The sequence below is a fragment of the Chlamydotis macqueenii genome, chromosome 5 (assembly GCF_036417535.1).
Source record: "Chlamydotis macqueenii isolate bChlMac1 chromosome 5, bChlMac1.mat, whole genome shotgun sequence".
In the NCBI taxonomy this organism is placed as follows: Eukaryota; Metazoa; Chordata; class Aves; order Otidiformes; family Otididae; genus Chlamydotis; species Chlamydotis macqueenii.
Window position 1 is genome coordinate 55868974 of NC_141560.1, and position 22564 is coordinate 55891537.

At 35.0% G+C, this 22564-nt stretch overlaps 1 protein-coding gene across 5 annotated transcripts in view; it reads left to right on the top strand.

The window, feature by feature from the left end:
- SOX6 (SRY-box transcription factor 6) overlaps positions 1-22564 on the top strand; it is a 386403-nt gene that overhangs the window by 57588 nt on the left and 306251 nt on the right. The window lies entirely within an intron of this gene.

Consider the following 22564-nt stretch of genomic DNA (forward strand, 5'->3'; position numbering starts at 1 on the left):
ACAAATATAGTTTATGAATAAGTATTTATTTCAATCATTTGTGGAAAAAGATGTTCACAAAACTCCATTCATCAGGGAAAAATATGGCTGGTTCTTCTCTCAATATGGAAATGTGTTCAATTTGTACTAACCCTTCCTCTTTACAAATGTTTATTTTCATATATGGCTTTGCTATTCTATTTGCAGTTTCCTTCATTTACAGGTCAGCATCTTTTTAATGAGCATTGTCAGTCATATTTATTGGTCATATTTAAAGAAAATATTGTTATCAAATAAAATAAACAATTTTTAAAAAGTATTACCATTGAAAAATAGTTCTGAGAAGGCAATGTAAAGTGATTACTGAAGTGAGAGTGAGGAATTTGTTGTAACTCTTCCTGGCTTTGCCACTGCATGTTTTTTTCAAGCAATCAGTTAGGCTTTCTTTGCCTCATTTTTTCTCATCTATAAATGGAGATAGTAATATTTCAGTCAATACAAAGAGTACCTCTTTATACCTCAATTTGGAGTATACTTTCCAATCAAAGGAATGGAATAAATACAGTGGTAGATCCATGGTGAACGTCTCTATGCGTACCAGACTAATTGAATAAGAACCTGTAAGTATTGTTTAATTCATGTTCATGTAGTGTTATGCACATATAAAGGGCTTCAGTAATAATATTGTGGACTCCTGATCTGAGTCTTGCTTTCCTTGACTGACAGTGACAAAAAGATGTGGTAAACAAAATTGACACAAAAAGTACTTTGAAAACAATGTTTATGTTTAGGTCGATCAAGTAAGTAATTAAACTTTGATGAGAAGTATGGACCTTTGTTGTCACACAACTGTACACTGGCTTTTGCAGAAAAAGTTGTCAGTACAGTTGAGACACCTTACAGTATTGTGACCATGGAGAGATGGAACTTGGTTCAGCAGCCCTACCAATGAAGCCACGCAAATGCCTATACAAAATAACTGTGCAAAATGAACCACAGTCTAGTCTACAATAGGTATTCTCTGCAACTCAGAGTTCAATCACATTGACATAAATATCTGGAGAAGCTAACACTATGGCAGACTGTTCTTGTACTCTGATTAAAGCACTTATTTTAGTATTTAGCACTACATATCTATGAACATATGCAAATCTGAAATTCACATAAACGGAAAAAAAAAGTAGGATGTACAACTGATTAATTCAGCTTGTTGTTTCCTCATGAACTGAAAACAGGATTGAAGTATACATTCTACAGTAATACAGGTTTAGATCTTCTTAAATAATCTCTGTTGTACCACTCCAAACTTGCAAATATTCTGTAGGTAGTATACATTAGTTCAGCAGATACAGACTCTTACCATTCAGTAACAGTGTCATAAATTTTCACTGTGCTCTATATACTAATAGGATGGGGTTTTACATCAAGGATCTTTCAATTTAAAGGCTTGTTTTCTGTAAATACTTATTCATGTGAGGTGATCGTGGAAGCTGATGAAATCAGGACCAGGACCTGAGGCTGAACAAATAGGCTCTAAGCAAATGACACCATTTAGGATGGGAGCTTTTAGGGGGCTGGTGTGGAAGACAAAGGGTTTACATATATAAGTAGCTTTGAGAAGATTCAACTCTGAGCAGCATTTTAAAAATGCTAATGAGAAGTGTATACCTTTTTCATCTTATGCTATAATATTTGGGCATGTTTTCATAGCGTGTTTGTTTGATATATACTCCAAAGGGTAAGGAGTGTAGATCAGTGCTAGGAAGACTGATCTTTGAAAATGTGCATATTTGTTATATGGGAATACAGCAAGATCAGCTAAATACTGCTATAGGTCTATACCAAAGCTATTTCAACCAGGGGCTATAATAACTTTTTCCTCAAATATTTGAAAGTTTTGTCATAGATGCATTCTGCTGTAACATGTAATTACTTGGATCATCCAGTTCAGACAACTTTGAGTTTTTTTTTTTCATCTTTGGCTAGTTTTGTTCATGAGAAAACAGGATTGATGATTCATACAAAAGTAAATTTCATGGAAAATGTGACATTTGTGCTTTTGTGTTATGCCCACAGAGTAATTGTCCTAACTAAAGGTTACTTTTTTCAAGAATGTGGTCTTAACATGGTTTAATTTGTTTAATTGTTCTTCTCAAGTAGGTTTGTCCAGTAGTAAACTGCAATAGTTATTTAAAGTTACAGACGGCAAAATAAATGTCCTCTAATAGAGCATTTAAAACAAATTTTGCTTGTACATCAGCAATTAGAAATACCTTTTTACTAGCTGTTCAGTTTCTGTGCAAACATTTTATTGTGACTTGACTACAAAGTGAAAACATTGCCAGAGGGCAAAAAAAAACCCTGAAATGAATGGTGTTAACGCCCATGAAACTTCAGTGTCTTATGAGAACAGTTCTTCAGTTAAAAGCCTGTATTGAAAATATGGTGAAAAAATATAATTGGATTTGAGACTAAAATCAAATTACTTTAAAAACAAATAGCACCATTTTTTTTTCAAAGAAGGTTTAAAAACAAAAATAGAAACACTTAGGGCACACGCATGTACACACATTAAAACATATTGTGTGTAGGTAAACTTTGTATTTTCAAACAATTACTCCAATCAGCACATCATCAGGGAGTGTGCTTTGCTTCAAACTCAATATTTAATATTTTTTTCTCTATCTTATTTTTAAGGCAGTTTTAATACTTTTTTGGGGGTTTAATTTGGGATGATTCTATTAAAACTTAGAGAGTGTGTTGATTTACACCATAGAGCACCTGACCAAATAGATTTGTGCTTTATATTTGTACCAGCTTATTTAAAAGGTGAAAACTATTGAATTGTGAATATTTATATGATAAAGTCTAAGCAGGCACAGCTTGTTTGGAGCAAGGGAGGACATATGTAGCTTTGGCACTATTTACCTTTATGGGTTTAATTGATAACATGTGATGTTCTACTGAATTACAGTTAATTTATTTGGTAAAGTATAGTGTCTATTCTTTCTGGAAAAGCAATATACTGAACTTAATTCTTAAAAAGTTGATCTCAAATTTTCTCTTCATAAGATACAATAGTTCATCAGAATTTTGGTCAAGGAGGTGTTAATCAGGTTATCACTTACCACTTTCTATAAAGAGCTGCTTCTTTCAAAATTGCTATTAAGAAAGCAAAGTGATGCCTTACTAGTAGCTCTGTTTGCTGCAACGTCTGTACTTTTTTTGGCATGTGTATGCTGGAGGTGTTAGAGGTCTTTCTTTATCCTTTTCTGCCTACTTTTCAGCTAACATTTGTGACATACCAATGTAAAATGATGTAGTTGCACTATGAAGTATCCCCTCAGCAATTTGAAGCACTATTTTTCTGGGATTATTTTATAAATGGTGACTATAAAATCTGCTTCTGATGGAACACTATCTTACTGTTTTTATGCAATGCTTGCACAACTGTAGGACACAAATTTTCTAATAAGAAACAAAGTTCCAGTGAGGTACAAATAAATACAAAAGCAATGCGCCTGCCTTGAGGAGTTTTCTTGTCTGAGAAAGCTTCTGTAAATATACATATTTCAGATGTATGCAAGAGAGAGACAGTTGAATAGGAACAAAATGGAAGCGGGAAAGGGCATTTCTTTACACTCGAGTATTGCCTGGTGAGTAGATAGCCAAGCACATTTGCCAGTGTGGGTCTAATAGAAGCATAGTTGCATCCGTCCAAAGCTGTGTAGTTGTACCTGAAGACAGGAAGGTGTGTAAAAAAGACTGAAGGAGAGAGAAGGGTGGCTAGGACATTAGTACATTAATCTGCCGAGAACAGGACAGAAATCCAACCAAAACTACAAAAAGTTCTGTTTGTTTTTTTAGTATCTGAAGTTTTCTCTCCTCACTCCGTGCTTCTAGCTGGGGTGTCTGATGGACTCCCCTGTGTGAATTTTTCTAAAGCTATGTGGTTGTGGGAGATCACCTAGGGACTTCTAATAGAAGGAGTGTCTGTTGTATGAACTGGCATGGATGCATGTTCCTATCTGAGTTCCCGTTCACCTTCTGAGTGCGGCAGACGTTACTTTGGCTGCTTCTCTATTGACCGTACAGACTGTTTCTTGGTAGTAAGTAAATAAATTAATAGATATACAGAATGCTCATAGTGTGGAACCAATATGCATTGTATTCATCTTAGCATGTTTTTCTTATAATAAGCAAATAGTGCACTTACTTAAACTGCTTCTATGATTTTGATATTTAACATAGCACAGAAATCTTCTTCAGTTCTTTGTGATGAATGAAATGTATGCCACAAGAGAAAATATACAAAATAACAATTTTCATTCATATAAACCCAAAGAGTTTCATGCTATTAGACTGTTCAGCACTCACTGAGACGAGGACACCACTGAGTGTGAGAGCGCTATCCATGCAGCTTCTGGCACACTGCACAAAGACAGAGGCCATGTATGTGGTCTTTTTACTTTTTGATGAAGTTGAACCATTCAGTGAAACTGCTGCTAGAAATGCTTTTTCAAAGGATTGCCATGCTCTGAATCTAAGCGAGGACCTCCTTACTCTACTACTGCTCCATATGTGTGCGAGATGAGATCCATGTAATGCACTAGATCCATCTGCTGTCTAAAAATTTTTTTGAAAAGTACTAAGCAATAAAATGTAAATCTTTGTCCAAATGATTCTATGTGCTATTGAAGTTGCATGCAATACTTGGGAGAGAGGAATCTGTTAGGAAATATTTGTGCTAAGAAGCTGAATGAAGAACATGGAAACAAAGTATTCATACAAGTCCATACCTGGACAGAGTCCGATAGGTTTTCTGCAAATGATTGGCATTTGCAGAACCAAAATAGTTTTAGAAGAAATGGTTGTTGATCACAAAACCAAAGCCTCTGGTCACTTAATAACTATGATGCAGGATCTTACAAAAGTTGTAAAGAGAATTTTCTTTAAGCCACACTGTGAGTAGTAAAGTATATACAGTATTTCTCATACTACATAAATAACACAAAAGATTTCTTATTCTATAGTATGAATGAACAATACCAACAGTTGATGTCAGGCTAACTTTTCAAATCATATTACTTAAAAGGGTGAAGGTTATAAAGTGTCCACAGACAGCTTAATTTTCTCTCTGTCTTCCTAATGCACATATACCAATAGCTATTTGCTTCATTTATTGACATAAAACAGAATTGCTTAGAACAAACCACTCATTCATCATAATCACAGTTACAAGAGAGTGGGGGTATAAGGGGTTAACTGCTTGCTAGATGTATCAAGATCTTTGGTATATACCAAAGCCTGATTCGATACAAATCTGATAAAGATCTGTTGAAGGTAAAACATAAGTGTTAATAGCTAAATAAAAAAAATAATAAAGACTGTACTGTAAAACACTCACATTTCTAAAGTTAATTAAAAAGAGCTGATCAAAGTGAAGCCTCCATTAAAAATGTTACCTTAAGATATTAAAGATAAGATAGAGCACAAAGGTCAATTTTAAAAATCAGTGCATATTTTAAAAATTCATTTTCCATGAATTATTTTTTTTTCTTCTTGGCAGCTCTTTCATTAATAATTAAAATCTAAATAATGTGAAAATGTTCATTTTTACTTTCAGTAGTTTAAGTTCCTGCACAGTGATGATTAATTGGTATTTTGAGGTATCTACATTAATGAGATACTGAATGAAATCAATTTGAACTAACTGAGAGCAGCTTCTGTTCTTAATACATGTGTGTGATGGATTCAGTACTATGCACCATAAAAAAATTCAAAGACTACACTTAATTGTGTAAATACCATATTATCTTTATGGGTTTATTAGAGATTATGGTATAATCCTGGCTATGAAAGTCAGTCTGAAAGATGCACCCTGCAGGAGCCAAAAAGCCGGAGGGAGTAATTAATCCAATTCTCTGATGCTAAAACGAAGCAGGCTACATGAGTTTTTGAAGTTTCACCTCTCACTTCTGCCTTCTCCAGTGAAACAGTTCACAAAATGTAGGACTTCATTCAAAGTTCTTATTTTCAGTATAAAATGAAAAGTTTGATTTTCATCAAGATGGAGACCATCTTCATCTGGGAATTGGCAGGAATGAGGGTTGGACCGAGACACATTGTCATGTAGAAAATCTAAAGTACTGTGGGGCACCAGCTGAAGATGGATGACTATCTAGCAAACTGGCTGTGTATATGGAATTCCTACTGGTTTAGTATCTGTTTTCTACTTGAATGCTTTAGTATTCGATATAAAATACTTTTCTGTTAAAGAATTGCCTAGTCACTGATACAACAATGAACAACAGTTAGGTCTGCTGAAGTGATCAGAGTAAAGCACAGGAATCTGAAGCCAAGCTTAGCCTGATGAAAGTGAAGTAAAAATTTCACTCCTCAAAACCTTGTAACTAACAACCTAAACCTTGAGAGGTGCTCCTACAGCAGGCACAAGGGATCAGAGAAGTGGTTAACTTTGGAGTGTGTGATCACCCGCCTTGATCCTATTTCAGCAGAAGAAGTTTTATGAACCTCAAATCAGACTCGTGATCAGCCAGTCCATCAATGGAAAGTAGGCAGCCCTTTGCATTTCAGAGACAAGTAAAAAAGTTCCAGAATGTACCTGGTTTGTTAGACAATTCTGTGAAGTTCATTGAACTCACTTCTATTTCTCCTGTATTTCTGAGATTTTTTTTTAGACTCAAACACTCTATTTTAATAGAACATACACTATTTAAAGAGATTATATTTTATCTTTTTTTTTTATGTCTTTAGGGTTTGTTTGTACTAGTGACATTTTATTTCATGGTTCCATTTTTACCAAGTGATTATAGTTTGTATAAAATTCAGCAGTGAATTTAAATAGATGAAATTATTCTTTCTAAGATGCAGTGTTCTCTGTTTGTCAATACTAGGTTTCATGTCACTTTGCTGCTTCTTAACCCAGTACTTTTAAAGTATGGTTAGAAAGCCTTCATTTTATGGAACATTTCCTCCTCCAAACCATGATGCACATTTTAATATAAATTTTTGAAAATCCATTTCCCCTACAACCATATTGGATCTACCCCCCCCACTGTATCCACTGAAGAACAGTTATTTATGAGAACACTCTTATCTCAACTTGCTTGGGCAAGTTTTTATCATTGCTAGGTTGTTGGCCTTTTTTTTTTAGTTGATTACATATTAAGGTAGCATCCCACCCTAGCAAATAGTCCTTATACTTCCTCACTGTGTTCATTAGATATACTGACAGTATATCTACGTTTGTAAGAAGTTAAAAGTGTTAATGGGTTTGAAAGGAATCTTGCCCAAAGATTTGTTTGGTAGGAATTGAGGTATATTCACTTGCCTCTGAAATACTAAGTATTGGTTGCTGCCCACTCCAAAATTCTTCTGATCCAGTATGGAAACCTAATATGTTCTTAAATCTCCAGGTCTTGAAATATGATCAAGGAACATACAAGCTGCATTTCTGATCCTTCACAGCCCCATTCCTAGAAAATCACAGTTAGGAACTGATTATTGCTGCCATGTCTGTGCATAACTTGTCTGTAAGTTAGTTGCTTGTTTTTTTTAATCTTTTGTTCTTAAAGATGTTTTTTTTTTTTTATCTTTTAGAGAATGATGAGGGGAACATAACTATACACATTCCATTATCTTTTTGCTCTATTCCTCAAAATGGCTGCAAGATCTGTATAATCTTACTTCAGATTCCTAGATTTGTACATTAGATAACTTATATGTGTCTTCTTCACAGGCCGATTTACTTGAATAATTATATAATTATTGAAAAAAGGTATAACAATAATTTTTCTCTTCCTGTATTTTTAAAAAAAAACCTGAATTTACACGTTCTGATTGCCACAGCTTGCATTATAGATTTGTTTCAGATTGTGCAATATTCAGCAGCAAGCTATAATGATAATCAATGTTTCAATGCCCTGTCCTGTTAAAAGCATTTAGGTGGAGTTCGTACATTCAAAGAGTGGTTTTTTTTAGACCACATAGATTCTTGTATTTTACCCCGGAAGCGTGAGAGCCTTCCTTCCCCCTATCCCCCCTTTTTAACTCTGGTGGGTTGTTTCTGTGTGTGAATAAACTCCTTGAGATGGCTGCTTTTTTATGGGTTTTTCCTCACCCACCCACCTGCCATTAACTGTTTAGTTGCCACTTGAAATACTTCATCATTGAGATGCAAACTCATTGTCCTATGGCCATTGTTGCTTAGCAGAACACCCATGCTTGCTTCCTACACAAACACATACACACAAATTAGTAACTGAGTGGAACTCCTCCTCCTCTGTGCTCCAGAAGGAGCTGCTCCAAAAAGAAGCCATTTATAGTATCAATAAGCTGCTTCTCCAAACCATGTACAGATGTGTTATTCAACCAGTTAATATCGGGGTAGTTAAAATCACCCATTATTATTTTTCTGGCAGATTTTGCCACTTCATTAATATCTTTCAACATACTGAGTTGCTTGGCTGTTTCTTCTTTTACATGGCTTATATCATATCATGCCATCACAGCATATTCTGTAGTTTCGAGTTAATTGCCCAATTAACAGTGGTATTCATGAAGTGCTAGGAAAATTCCACAACTAATGATTTGGACAATTTCAAAATAGGTTGGTATTTCATAGTTTAAAATGTCAAACATGCCAATAGCTGCAAGCTTAAGACTGTGCAGGCTTAGAACCCAAAAGCTCAAAAATTCTGTATTGCAAAAATCATAATCCAACCCTCAGAAACCTGTTTTCCAGCCCCCAGTATTTCCATGTAGGGAAGTTCTGCACTACTGTAATTTCTTCTTAGACTGGTGAGGTGGAAGTGTGAAATCAGACCTTCTTAGCTTCTCTATTTTGTGGAAACGAGGAATAAATACCTTCTGGCAGCAGTGAATGCACCCTCATCCCCAACCTGGCCCCGGATTATGTTTATGGCTGCAGTGGGGAAGCTGCTGTTGTGTATATGCTTACAAGACTCAGGAAAATGGAGATATGAGTGATTGGAAGGTTGTAGGATTTGCTAGAGGACTTTGTACTTTTCTTTCCCATTGCCTGGATTAGGTAGGGATATTAACAATATGTAGTTAGCTTTGATGGGCCATTGTTCCCAGATGCAATTGAGAGTTGCCAATAGACTCTCTAGGCAGTGAGCTGATTTTTTTTTTGTTTTGTCTCACCAGCTGCCATGCAGAGAGATGCCAGGGGATACACTGCTACCGTTTTTGCCTTTTCTCAGTACCTTCTGTGCCATTTATGAGTTGTAGGACTGAGGTGATGCCATGGACTTCATCTATAGAGTCTGGACATGGGCTGGGGCTGTAAAATAATTTAATTATCATCTCCCAAGAAAGAAATTATTAATTTTCAACCATGAAATTCAGGGTCAGAAGTGTGGGTACAGTAAAGGAGACAGTCCCCCTCCTCAAAGCTAAAGGATCACAGACTCAAGGTTAATTTCTAATGTTTTATTGTAGTAGAGCATTTTGAATTTCCCTACTTATCCAGTCTATTGATGGTCTAATGCAAACTGCTCAGATATATATATATATAGATATGTGATTAAGGCCTTAACTCAGCAAGGAATTAATTTTGAGGAACTTCATTACAATTGACAGGACTTTGCAGTGAATACTGAGATCTTTGTTGGGATGGTACTGGTTATGTCAGCATGGCAGCTGGATAGCTCTTTTTAAAAATTAAATTAGTGGAATAAAATGTTGTTTACATCTTCCTTTTAGTCTTTCTTGGAGTTGCAGCAGATTCTTTAGGACATTGTAATTTACATTTTGTAACAAAAATATGCTGAATTATCTTATCTGATTCCTCTTGGCAACTCAGCAAACTATCATTAATATTTTTCATCAGTATTCTGTTTAGAGTTTTCTAAACTGAACAGTATAGTGGTAACAGCTCATTTTTAGATGCTATTACAGTTCTTTCACATCTTTATAGTACTGTAGTAAAGCTGAATTTACTAGCTACCTTGAAAGCAGAGTAAGGAACATTAGAATCTACATTAAAGTGATTCAGTACTCTTTAGAGAAAAGCCTTCTTAACTTGAGATCAGATACAGCATGTGTTTTGGGGGCAGTTTAATAAGGATTGCCAATAAACTTGAACGCTACCAACAACAGCTGCTTTTTGAAATACTGTTCTGTCCAGGCCAATGAAATTTAGGGGAATTTGCTCTGCTTTATAAGCACATGGGATGGACAGTAGTGTTCAGGGGAGCTGCACCTGCAAATGGAAGGGAGACTGTATCCTAGAGACTAATTTAATGGTTTGAATTGCTAAAGATGAGAGAGATCAACTGGGATGCGCTTGTTTCTCCTTGAGAGTTAGTGCAAACCTCCAGTCTCTTAGGTAAGTACCATGTTCTGATATATTTTTCTTAAACATTCTTCTTGGTGGCCATTCAGATTCTTTCCAGTTTGGGTGTACAGAAAGGATATTTGTTTTCGTAAGTGTTAATGAGTTAAGAAAATGCAAACCCTTCAAGGTCATTTAGTATTGGCATCCAGTCAGGTTGACCTGCAATAAGTCCAGTGGTTACTAGTTCTGAGCAGCTCACTTCATCTTGGTTTCCTTTCTTAATTTTTGACTAACTGTTTTAAATTTTTAAACTATAATCTTATCATGGATGGCAAAGTCTGGCACCCAAAAGAAGGATTAGTGGAGGCCTCCAGAAATGGCTCTAATACTGATTACAATTATTACAGTTGTAAGTACAGTAGTAGTAGCAACTGCTAGTACCTGTAGTACCTATCAGTAAGTGCAATTTTAAACTACTGAGATACTAATAGCTCTAAAACTATCCAAAAGCACTAGAAAATGTCTTGCTGCTTTTAAGGGGTACAGGGTTCTGCATGTTCTAATTCATACAGAAGTTATACATGTTTCTTACCTCATTATCATTTTCCAATAATTTTGTACCCGAAGTTTATTTTCTGATTAAATTTCAGTTGTAGAAATAACCCCTTGGCCAATCATAATTTTAGATAGCTTTGCATCTAGATAGCTATGAAAAAAAAAACATTTGCTAAGTTATTTTTGTGTAGGACATCTTCATAGGTTTCCCATGTAGCACAATAGAGCATTTAGTGTTCATGATGTTATTTCTCTTAAAATGTGATAGCTTTTAAATTTCTTTTTCACAGGTCAAATTTAGTAAGTTAATTACAGGCCTCAATAAAATTTGAGAAGATGACCAATATACCCTGATATCAAACAGAAAAATATTAAAAATAAGATTAACCTGTCTTTTAAAAATAGTACTCTTTGATTCTATTAAAATTTTTGTTTTATTGCAAAGTAGAAACTATAAAATTAAGTGAACACCAAAAGAAGACCCTGCTATTATTAATTAGTTACACAAATTCTACCAACTGAAAAACAGCAGTGATGTAAAAAGTGATTGATGATTCATTGTTAATTTAATAACAATGTTACCATTAAAGACCATAGTGACACATGCAGTATTGCAAACGGAACAGAATGGAAGAGGATTATTTTTTTCTTTAAAAAATATAAGAAATAATTAAAAGTTAACTCCAAATATAAATAATTTTAAAATAGAATAGATATAAGTTGTATAATTTGAGATCCAAGGTCTAGAAACATTCTGTGTTTTATCCAGTTGCAAAGAAAACTTTTTTTGAGGGAAATGGTACTTAAAATAAATACATTAAGCTTTGTCTTTATAGTTTAAGTATTCATTGTTGGTAATGCTTGAGAATGCTCAAACATTGTGGGAATTGGTAGTTAACCCTGAGGTTAGAAGTTCCCAAATAATCAGCTAGAGCCATTAAAACAGGTATTCCCTCCTGCCCTGTACTGCACATGAAAAGTCACTGAAATATGTCATAAATATGTAATTCTATCCAGGGAAGGTATAAGTGGTATTACGAAAAGGAACAGTTGTAGTCTTTAGCTCTTTGACTCAGCTAAGTAATCTAGTTTTCAGTGCAAACTTACCTTCTAATTTTTCTGCCAAATTTGACCAGCCTAAAGATCTCTTTGATAGTGTTGCAAAAGTCTGTTGGCAAAACCACTTTCTAAGCCTCATAAGCAGTGCCGAAAGAAGTCTTGAATTCTGCTGTCCTAAAATGTTCATTTTTTCTTCAAATATGTACATTTACAATTTTCAATATTTCTGTGAGTGAGAGAGAAAAAAAATACTTCTCTCACAAGAACAGTCTTGTGGAATAGCCTCTTATGCAGTGTTTAAGGCTAGTGCCTTTAAAATAACAGTTCTAAAAACAGATTAAAAAGTTACAGAAAAGGATGATTCCTAATTGCAACAATTTATAGGACAGTTCATCTGTTTTGCTGTCAAGTTTCTAAAAAAGCCAAAGAGTTTACAAACTTTAAAGACTAAAGGTGATCCCAGACACATCCCGTTCTTGGTTAAAGGTTCTGCTATATCACTGCTAGGACAAAAAAGTGAAGTGCCTCTCCACCAGCTGCAGAGCAAGAAGGTGATTTGAATGTTAATGAGGGATAGAAGTTTCATAGTAACAGAAAAACAGAGGCTCTATAGATAAGAGAATATTTTCCCAGGACGTCTCAGTTCACAGTTGTCATAACCAGAGGAAGTAATATTACTAAGAAAGTATTTAAATGTCTTTAACAGATATTCGATGATGAAGTGGAGTAGTCATTATATTCCTATCCAAGCTCCAATGCATGAGAGATCTAATGAAATATAATCTTTAGAGAATATCCACTTAGTCCTGTTTCTAGACTCCAAGATTAGTTTGGGCATCCTGTTAATGCACAGAGCTCTAAACAAAAAAGATTTCTCAGAGAAGTTACTAAAGTTGCTGTTTAATGTGGCAACAAAGATCGTCACATTCATTGTCTTTATAAATTTAATGCTCACGTTCCCCTCCACTCTTCTGCCCCAACTGGAAAAAAATCCCTGATTCAGCAGCATTGACATTCTTTCCTGACATTTCCACCTTAGATTTTTTAACCTCTTTGGACCTGGCAGTGCCCTTGAATGGTTCACAGCTCTTGATGTGAACATAAGAATTATTTTTTACTCCTGCTTCCTCTTCAGTTCTGATCATTCATTGCTATGTTTCATGAGCTCCACAACACAATCCACTCTTTTTGAATGTCTGATCCATTCGCATAGATAGTTCTACAAACACAAACTGGCATTCATGACTTTCCTTGCCATTCCTGTCAAAAACACCCCCCAAAAAAAGAGAAAAAAAAGAAAAAAACCAAACCAAACCAAAAAGACGGTAAAAACCATCTGTGTCTTTATCCTTTATAGTTTGAGTAAGCCTACTTAAACTCTAAGGTATTCAAATGTTTAGTTATTATTAAAAGCACTGTCCCTTGGTGTCCTCAGCAGTTATTTTCTACTCTTAAACTATTTTTTTTTTAAAAGCAAATTAAGAGAAAAGTAGCAATGAGTTCACAATAGTGAATTGCTCAAATCCTGAGACCTTCACAGATGGGCCTTGAGCCTATAAAGGTACAGCATTTGTCATTCTGATGGATGACTTTTCCTGCCCATAAAATAAGGGAAGTAATCTGTCCTCATTTTGCTTAGTTCTCTCTAAGCAGAGACATATATTTGGTTGCCAAACTCCCCTTTCCATTCTTCAACTAATCCTAAGAAAAATGGAAATACGTTGAAAAGCCTGTGACACATGGTGGTGTGTCTTTGCTCCCGGAGCACTCATCTGTAGTGCTTCACAACCCTATGCTTTTTCTTGCTCCTGTTTAGTATCTTGATAGAATTGCTGAGGGACCAATTTAGATTAAATTTCTGCCATACATAGGAGACGTGTGGCTTTCTGGAATTATAAAACCCGATTCTGGCTCTCTGAATATTCAGTAGAGAGTAGAAAGAAGATCAGCTGGCTTAAGCTAAAACTGAGTTACATGCAACAAGGGATGTCCCTCCAAAACATCTTCCTCTATTGTTCTCTGTTGCATATATCTAGCATTTACATGCTAGATTTCAGATAAATATTAACAATAATCAGTTTCCAAGACAAAAAAAAAAGGGAGATCTATACCTGAGTGTTATGTCAAAATGTTGATTTGGGAAGGATAATGGAACAATGAATTCTCCTTTCCCCTTGGAACATTTTTTTTTGTTTTCTGTGTGAGATGACAGACTCTGAAAAACACTAATGTAACAGTCCACAAGCCTATTGAACTTTCTTGTTAACTATCTTTGGGTACCTAGTGTTGCCATCATCACATGATATCTGAGTACCTTACAATATTTTTTTTTAGCATTTTAGAATAATATTAACTTCTAGATCCTTTAAAAGAAGGAGGGAAAATACAGCTTTACTCACAGTGCTCAGTCAGGAATGAAATCTCATATATAGGGTTTTGGGAATCCTTTCTTGAGTCTTATTTTAACACTGATCAAGGATACAGAAAGTATAAGTTAGTTGCTTGATTTTTTTTTTTCCCCCCATGGGATATATCTGTATTAAAAAAAAAAAGGTAAATTAGCCACTGCTGTGGGGTTTCAGTATTACAAGTTTATTAGAATTAGTTTAATTTGGCTAATTTAAATTTAGCTTTTCTACCTCTAAACTGTATCAAAGTGACTTTTGTGAAGTCACCCTTTGCATTAATTCATCTCACAAAATTGATAAAATATCAGCTGTGTCATGGGATAGAATATGCAGATGCTTCTTATTTTTCTTCTGTTTTACACTTGCAGGGGGAGATGCTTAAAGTTATTTCAAGATGGATATTAGAAGCTAAGTGAGAAAGGAGCATGAAGAGCTGTGGACGCTTAGACATGTCATCTTGGTTCTTATCTTTAAATATAATGCAGTCTGTTGTCATGTGATGTCAAATATAATCTAAGCATTCTTTGGGCTATCTGTCTCCACGTGCTGCTGGCACATGTACATATTTCTGTCCATTTTTTAGCAGTACGTATTGGGCTTATTCCTGTGTTAACATTCCTTCCATCAATCCTGAATGCAAGCCAGCTCTACCAGCAGGAGAATTTTATATCTGTTTCATATGTTAGTACGATGATGACTAAAAATGCCACTCCTTAATTCCTTCCAGCTAGTTTCTTCATTTATTCTATATTACAGTGTGAAAGCATCTTCTTTTGAGGCAATTCATTTCAAACTGTTTTACATCTTTGATTTCTCCTGTTAAGCAGTATGGGACACACAAAAGCCAGGAAGCCAGAATCTTATTTCGTATAACCTTTAGCAATGCTTCTGTGCAATTACTGAGGTAGGAAAAAAAAAGGAAAAGGGTAATAATTCTCAGTGCTTGTTTTCTTACAATGGAAGATATGTGTGTAAGCCAGATATGGACTATAAATCAGAGTTATTTTCATTAATTCTGTAGTTAAGGTTTTGTTCATATTTACATCTTGGAAAGATCTAATTCTGCAGAACAGCTGAGTAGGAGGATCCTTCTCTGTAGTCAGCTCTGACTGATAGCTTTGAAGCGATATCTTTTTCTGTCTGTGAAAATATATCATTCTACAGTAGATGGGACTTGCTGGACATGGTCTTCTCAAAGAAAAAGACAAGTTAGCAACGTTTTTCCACTGGCAAATCTCCAGGACAAAATATTTGTTATAGTTCTTGTATATCTTTATGGTTCATCTGTGTGCTTTAGTTTTTGTGGCTTAGTAACGTAAGAATTCTAACCTGCTTACAGAGTAGAAGTAGCTGTGTAGTTAAAAGTGGTCTCAGTTTTTGGCCACAGAAGTGTATTATTCCAGAACACTTCTAAAGTATCTGAAGACTTAGCTGCAGTATCAGTTTCAAAATACCATTTTCACTGCGCATATCTAGGGGATGCTTCAGATACCTGCTTCAGACGAACTTGACAATGGACCCTCCCAGGATTCTTAATGACTGGGGATTTCTACCAGAAATCTCAGCAGATTTCTGTTGGAGTTTTGCTTTATGTTTGCTGATAGCATGGTAGCTGTAACAAGATTGCTTATAGCATGCTGGAGTATCTGAAAAATTCCAATCAATTCAATTTAGGAGTCTAAATCCTTCTGCAAGTCTATAGTAGCTATGTTTATAAGTGTCCAAGTCACTTTTTAAAACGTGAGTGAGAATTCTCATTTGAGAGAAAGATTTGAGAGATTTCTTTAGTGTCTTTTAAAATACATTAGAAGATGTTTTCTGTTGGAAACAGGATGGACAGGGCTTTGCTAGCTGACTAATTAAAAGATTGGCTAACTGTACTTTTTGTGTAGTCTTTCTGAAGCCTAGAGCTTCAGTGAAGATCAGATTGCTCTTTAAAAATCTGTTTGTGCAATAATTCCATTTCCTTCTTTTAACTATTTTGAATACAGCTTCAGGGTAACCTGGTGACAGGGAGAGGGGTGGAGCTGCCTTGCCCTCTGAGCAAAGAGCTGAATCCAGGAAATGGGGTCTTTAGTGGTAAACTTATTGGAGGGGAACAAATGTGTTCCGGAGGATTGTAAGATTAGGGAAAGATAATATATTCTTTAATTTTTGAATTCATAATGCCAAGTGGAAGAATTACTTTTTCAGTAGCTTGTTCTTTTGGACTCTGAGCTGGGTGGCAGGTTGCCATTTTTTTGTTCTGTCCTGTGGTCTGCTCTTAAAACTTTGGGATATTAGTTTCTGAAAATTTTATGTACTACTCTGTAATGCTACATCTAAATACTGAGTTTCTTTCAATAGAATGCATTAAATGCATATGACAGAGGAGCACAGAAAATACATGGGAAAAGTGAACTGGAAGATTAAATTCATTGTGTTTAGACAATTTTCTAATAATTAAGGACATGAGATATGTGTTTGGTATCCGCTATCAAATAATGACCTACTGTGAGTTTTTTTTTTTTTCCACTAAATATCAAAGGTAGAAAAAAAACCCAACCTGCCTTGTGACACTCCTGTGGAGTTGCATTTGTTGACTCAAGCTAAGCCATTTTATTTGACTATAAACTTATTTTTTCACTTTTTGAAGAAAAAGAAACTTTTAATCATGGGTATTTCCAGCATATCACGAAAAAAACTTGTTTCAGTTCATACTTTGTTGCTTCTTGTTTATCCTGCAGTATACTGAGAGTTTGTATCAGGAATGTGTTCAGAGCAAGATATAATTGTCTGAACTGAAGAATACAAGTGTCCTAGCATTTTGGAAGTTGAATGTAGAACATACAAACGCATTCATATTTTCCTTCTTCACAATTCAGTTACTTACAAGTGAAGTTTACTACATTTTAGAATTTTTATGCCTTTACAAAACTGCATTCTTCTACACTACAAAGCCAAAGCACAGTTAATGAAATAGGTAGTGTCTTCTGAAGGAAGGCCAGAGAGCCTAGCAGACAGCTCTAAAATACATAGGCAGAGCTGGTTAGCAAATATGAGGAACCCATTCTAAGAACTGGTTGTCACATTGCATACACAATAAGTATTTTAATTTTTTTTTTTTTACAGAGGCTTTCAAGTATATCACCCAAGTAGTTCTATATGAAAAGTTTACAATCATTTAGAAAACAGAACAAAAAGAATTTGATTATCTGGACGCAAGACAGGCCTGACCCTAACTGATGTATTCAGTCCCGCCTTTAATATATCAGATGAGGCTTCTGGTCCTAAAGCAGTATATGCTATTTTAGAGCATTGCTCTGCACAGAATAAGTAAGAATTGGCAGTCTTGATGTCCTCAATGATACACTTATGTGCCTCAGCCCAACTGAAGTTTGAGAATTAACTTATGCTAAACTGCTATAGTGAATCAAAAAGAAGTCAAAATATCTAAAGCATGTGTTCTGCTGTAGAATTCTAAATTAAGGCATTGTACTCCTGTGGATAGACATGTTCAGGAAAGATAAGCATACGTAAATGACCTGAGGTTAATATCTATCATGTGCAACTTGTGTTAGGTGGACCTTTTTGGTTCTTGTTTTCCTTTATTTTTGTTGGATAGATATTTTGAAGCTATGATATTTTGAAGCTACAACATAAGTTGAAACAATATAACCAGAGCAAGGAAATGGATTCTTATCTAAATTTTAAGAACAAGAACCAAATGGTGTAACAGTAAGCAGCCATCTCAGGTGAGTCTGCAAGAATCACTTTATACAGTAGATCGTGAAAGTTGTTACAAATGACAGAAGCATACAGATAGTTCAGTACCTTCAATTTCAGCATCCTTGTACAAAGTGTAGTACATCTTTATGAGTGATCTGATTTGCTTTTGCCCTGCAAAGTCATAAAGTCCAACTTGGCTTTCTGACACTGACTAAGCTACGTGGATTAGGTATAGCTGATCCTAAAAGAGAAAAATTGGACACTTGGCAAACCTAGCAGATACTTTGACACACTCTTGGAGCTGATAAGAATCATCATAAATTTACACGTTACCTTGCCTTGCATAGAAACCAGACTTAATAAATGGCTTTGAATTTTTCATGAGTGACTGAGCACCCTGTTTTACTAATAAGACCAAGGTTTTTGGGCGGGGGAATTGGAGAGGAACACGACTATGAAGGATGCTGTAAGGCTACTGATGGAGTGTCGTATAATTTTACTAGTTGCATAACTGCTTTTAACCACTAAACTCTCTCTGATTAAAATAACAATCGAGCTTGTAATTTTTCTGAACAGCTGCTGCTACAGGGGATCATTACCTTGGAGAGCTTTGAAATAATCATACTCCTAATACATGAGTTACATAGCCTCATGTTTTACAGCAATGCACAAAGTTTAAAGTCTATAGTAGAATGTTATTTGAAAGCTGTCAAACCATGTTAAAAAAGACTGCATCGTCAAAGGCCCTTGTGGCCAGGATTCAACATGTAGCCTTGTCTTACTCATTATAAAATGCATGTTTATAAAGTTCCACAGAGCATCCAATTCCCAATTCACTTATATCAGCAAGACTTAACTTGCTCATTAATCTAAATTCTTTTGCAACTTTAATCTACATGTTTAATTAATCATAAAATGAGGCGGTAAGTAATTTCAGCAATGTGTGGCTTGTTATCAGATGCATTTAATCACTCTTCTGTGAGCTCATTTGGAAACACCTGAAGATGTCGAGAGCAGTTTGAATAAGCATAAATTATTCTTTGTCAGTGTACTTCAGTCAACTAATAAGACATTAATTTAAAAGGCACTGTTCGTAATTTTTAGATCTTCACCAATATTTTTAACTTAGCAGTATAAATCTAATTGTAGATACTGTATGATTCCCAACATAGTGCCCGACATTGAAAAGGGTAAGAGTTTTATTGAATTCATTTTTCTTATTTACATGTAATTATATCATGTAATCGTGATTTTAATGAGGAGTAACCATAGGTATCAAATCTGTTAACTATTCAAATGTTTTTGGAATAAGCTGCTAATTACTTGTAATGCTAAAGAATGTTAGATGGTACAAAGAGTTATAGATTCTGTGTTTTCTTTACAGATAATAACTCTTGTCATATTTGGAACACTTGTCACATAGTAACTTTCTATAGATATGCCTAAGTAGCTCAAATTTAGGTAGGATTAGCTTTTGAAAATACAGAAACAAAGACTGCAATATTGCTGGGCCCATTACATGAATAGCTGCTTTTTCAACTACTTACACAGGATTATATTGAATGGAAAATAATATTCCCATTTTTCCTAGTCACTTGACTGTTATGTAGCCAGTGATGGCATTTAAAAAAAAAAAAAGACATGACCTCAGAGAATATAACTCAAAGGAGCTGAGTAAGTCATGTATCTCTTCATGTCAAGAAAAGGGGAATAAAAATAACATTTTATTGAATATCATCACCTGTCTTTTTATGCTGTGAGAGAGGATGTCATTCTATAAGAATAATTATTTCACTGGAAACAAATTTATTTGCTTGCCATGGAGCATCTCAGTTAATCTTGCTTTTGAACAGTGGACCACATTCACTAGTTGTCTGGTATGTTCTAGTACAGATCACAACAGGAAAGAGGAGGATATACCATTTTGCCATGAAGTACAAATCACTTCCCCACATTTTCTCTACTGTATTTAATGCCCGTGAATGAACTCTTGTTTCCTCTGACAGTGCAGTGCTCTAATAAGAATAATATTGCCGTAAATGCCCTGCCTCTGCTACCATGTTCAAGTTGCCGCACCATTTAAACTATAGCAATAAATTGTGGCAGTTGATCCTTTTCCCCTGCTGTCTATGTGTTCCTTTCTACTACAATTTAGTTTTTATTTTTATTCGGCTGCCTTTTGCAGATGGAAGTGATTGTCTGTTTCTACAGCACTAAGAGTTTCAAAACAGTAAACCTTTTGCAGCATCATATAGTACCTATCACAAAGCTGGACAGTTTAACAACGTTTTATGAAACCACAAAAAACTATGTACAGATTACATTTAGGATCTGACTAAAACACATACGAACAAGGAAATATGAGCTCCTTGTAGGCCTTCCTTCATGTAAACGTTTATTCTGACTTATTTACTCTGTAGACAGTAATGAATCCTTCATCTGTGTTACTTGGCCTGGTTTTGCCTGCAGAATGTCTTTTGAAACATCTGTGGTCAAGTTTTAAGGTTAAAAAAAGAAGTCTGAGTTCAGTAAACTGAAAAATGATGAGTTTGATTTTTCTGTAGTTGCTCCTAAGATAGAGAGTGTTATCAATGCTTATCAGTAAATATTTTAGTATGTCTGGATGGAGGATTTTAAGAAATCTTTCAGCCTGTTGCTGTGTCCATAGTTTGAACCATTGTTACCTATGTTCAAGTAGTTCACTTTTTCTGTGGGTATCCCATGATGATGACTCATTTCTTCTTTTCCTTTTCTTTTCTTTTTTTTTTTTTTTTTTCCCTTGTCTTATAATTTACTTATATATTACTCTTCTCTGGTGTGTCATAGGAAATCTTTGCTGTTTATAGATAGCTAACATACTACTTCTGATAACTCTAAGCATGTACTTCATTGGGCAATAGGTGAATTTGTGAAGTTTTTGCACTAATCTTCACATTGGCCTTTGAAGGGACCATTCTAATCACTTGTTTATATAAAGCTCATGCTAAATACATCCAATTTGCATAATATATTTTTGCCTTTTCTAATTGTTTGGATATATCTGTTATCTGCTTCAAGCCAAAAATATTTGTTGACTTTATGGACTCATATGGAATATTTTAAATGGGGATTCTTCAGAAAGATACAGCTTTTAAATGCAAAAGCCTATGTATTAGTTGTGCAAGTGGTAGGCCTCACCGTTGTTAGAAAGCAAAGAATCTGACAGCCAAGCACAACTTCAATTTTTGAAACAAAATTTAAAAAGGTTTAGCCCTTAGCCAAGGGCTGAGAACACTACACATTCTTGCTAGTTACATGTGTTTAAGGGACTGTTCCCTATTTTCCCCAAATGTGAATCTGACTCTTCTGCTTCTGTCAAAATATTAATTTGAATTAATGAAATCTTTCTGTTTCTAAAGAAAGTGCCCCAAACTGTGCTTTACCTTTGTTCTTTGTTGGATGTGACTTCATGTAACTTCTGCCTGTTACATGAAATCCAGACCTTGTGTTAAGTTTACTGTTATTGCACTTACAAGATTTTCGTGCTTGAAACTGGTCACTTGGACCAAAACACAAGTGCAATAACAGTGATGTACAACACCTTGTCCTGGTCTCTTATGCAGTGTACATATATCCATATACTCACAATTTTTTAAAATGCTCTTGTTGCAAAGGATCCACATAAATGAGTAAGGATGTAAGGTACAAGGGAAGTCGTGAATTACTGGAGGCATTGCATATGGCCAATAGGTGTTCTTTTTGGCATAAAATTAGTTTAATGTAAGATTTTTCCCCAGTACTTCTTGGATCACGAAATACAGCTTGTAAGCATAACATTCTGCAGGATGTCCCAAGAAGAGAAGGGAAATACAGCAGAGTATCAAAGGTAATTAAAATCTTCCTGCAGTTTCCTAGACGTTGAATGGGAGGATTCTTAGTACTATCAAACCAGGTTGTGTTACATTTGGGTGATTGAAAAGCACAAAATTTACCAAAAAAAAAGTAAAGAAACATATTATATTTCATAATCTTTAGATATGTAAAAGATCCTTCAGAGACATCTACATAATCCTCTGGGTATTCTGAAACAGGCAATATCTTTCCAACAAACATGTGACAGGCCACAAATTTCCTTCAGAAACTATGCCTGATGAAAAAAAATCACTGAGAATAGTAAGATTTTAAGATACTAGCTATTTACCCTTGAGGACACCTTTGGTCACCAGCATTGTGGCCACTTTGGAAATAAATAAATCTGAAAAGTGCAGGAAAAGACCTCAGTGAAATTTGGACTAGCATTTTGCAGTGAGTAGTGCAGTGCAGTGTTATAAAGTTGACATACATGCTTCCCCGTAAATAAACTATATACAAGACCCATTGCTTGCTTTGGCAGAGTGTATTGATTCACACTCAGACTAGTGTTTTGTAGAAAGTTAACATGATAAATAAAATCTTGCCATGGCACCAAAGTACACTTTGATCTTATGGAAATGAAAAGATTAGAAGAAATCTATTTATTATATATGTAATTAATTAATCCTGCCTTTAAATT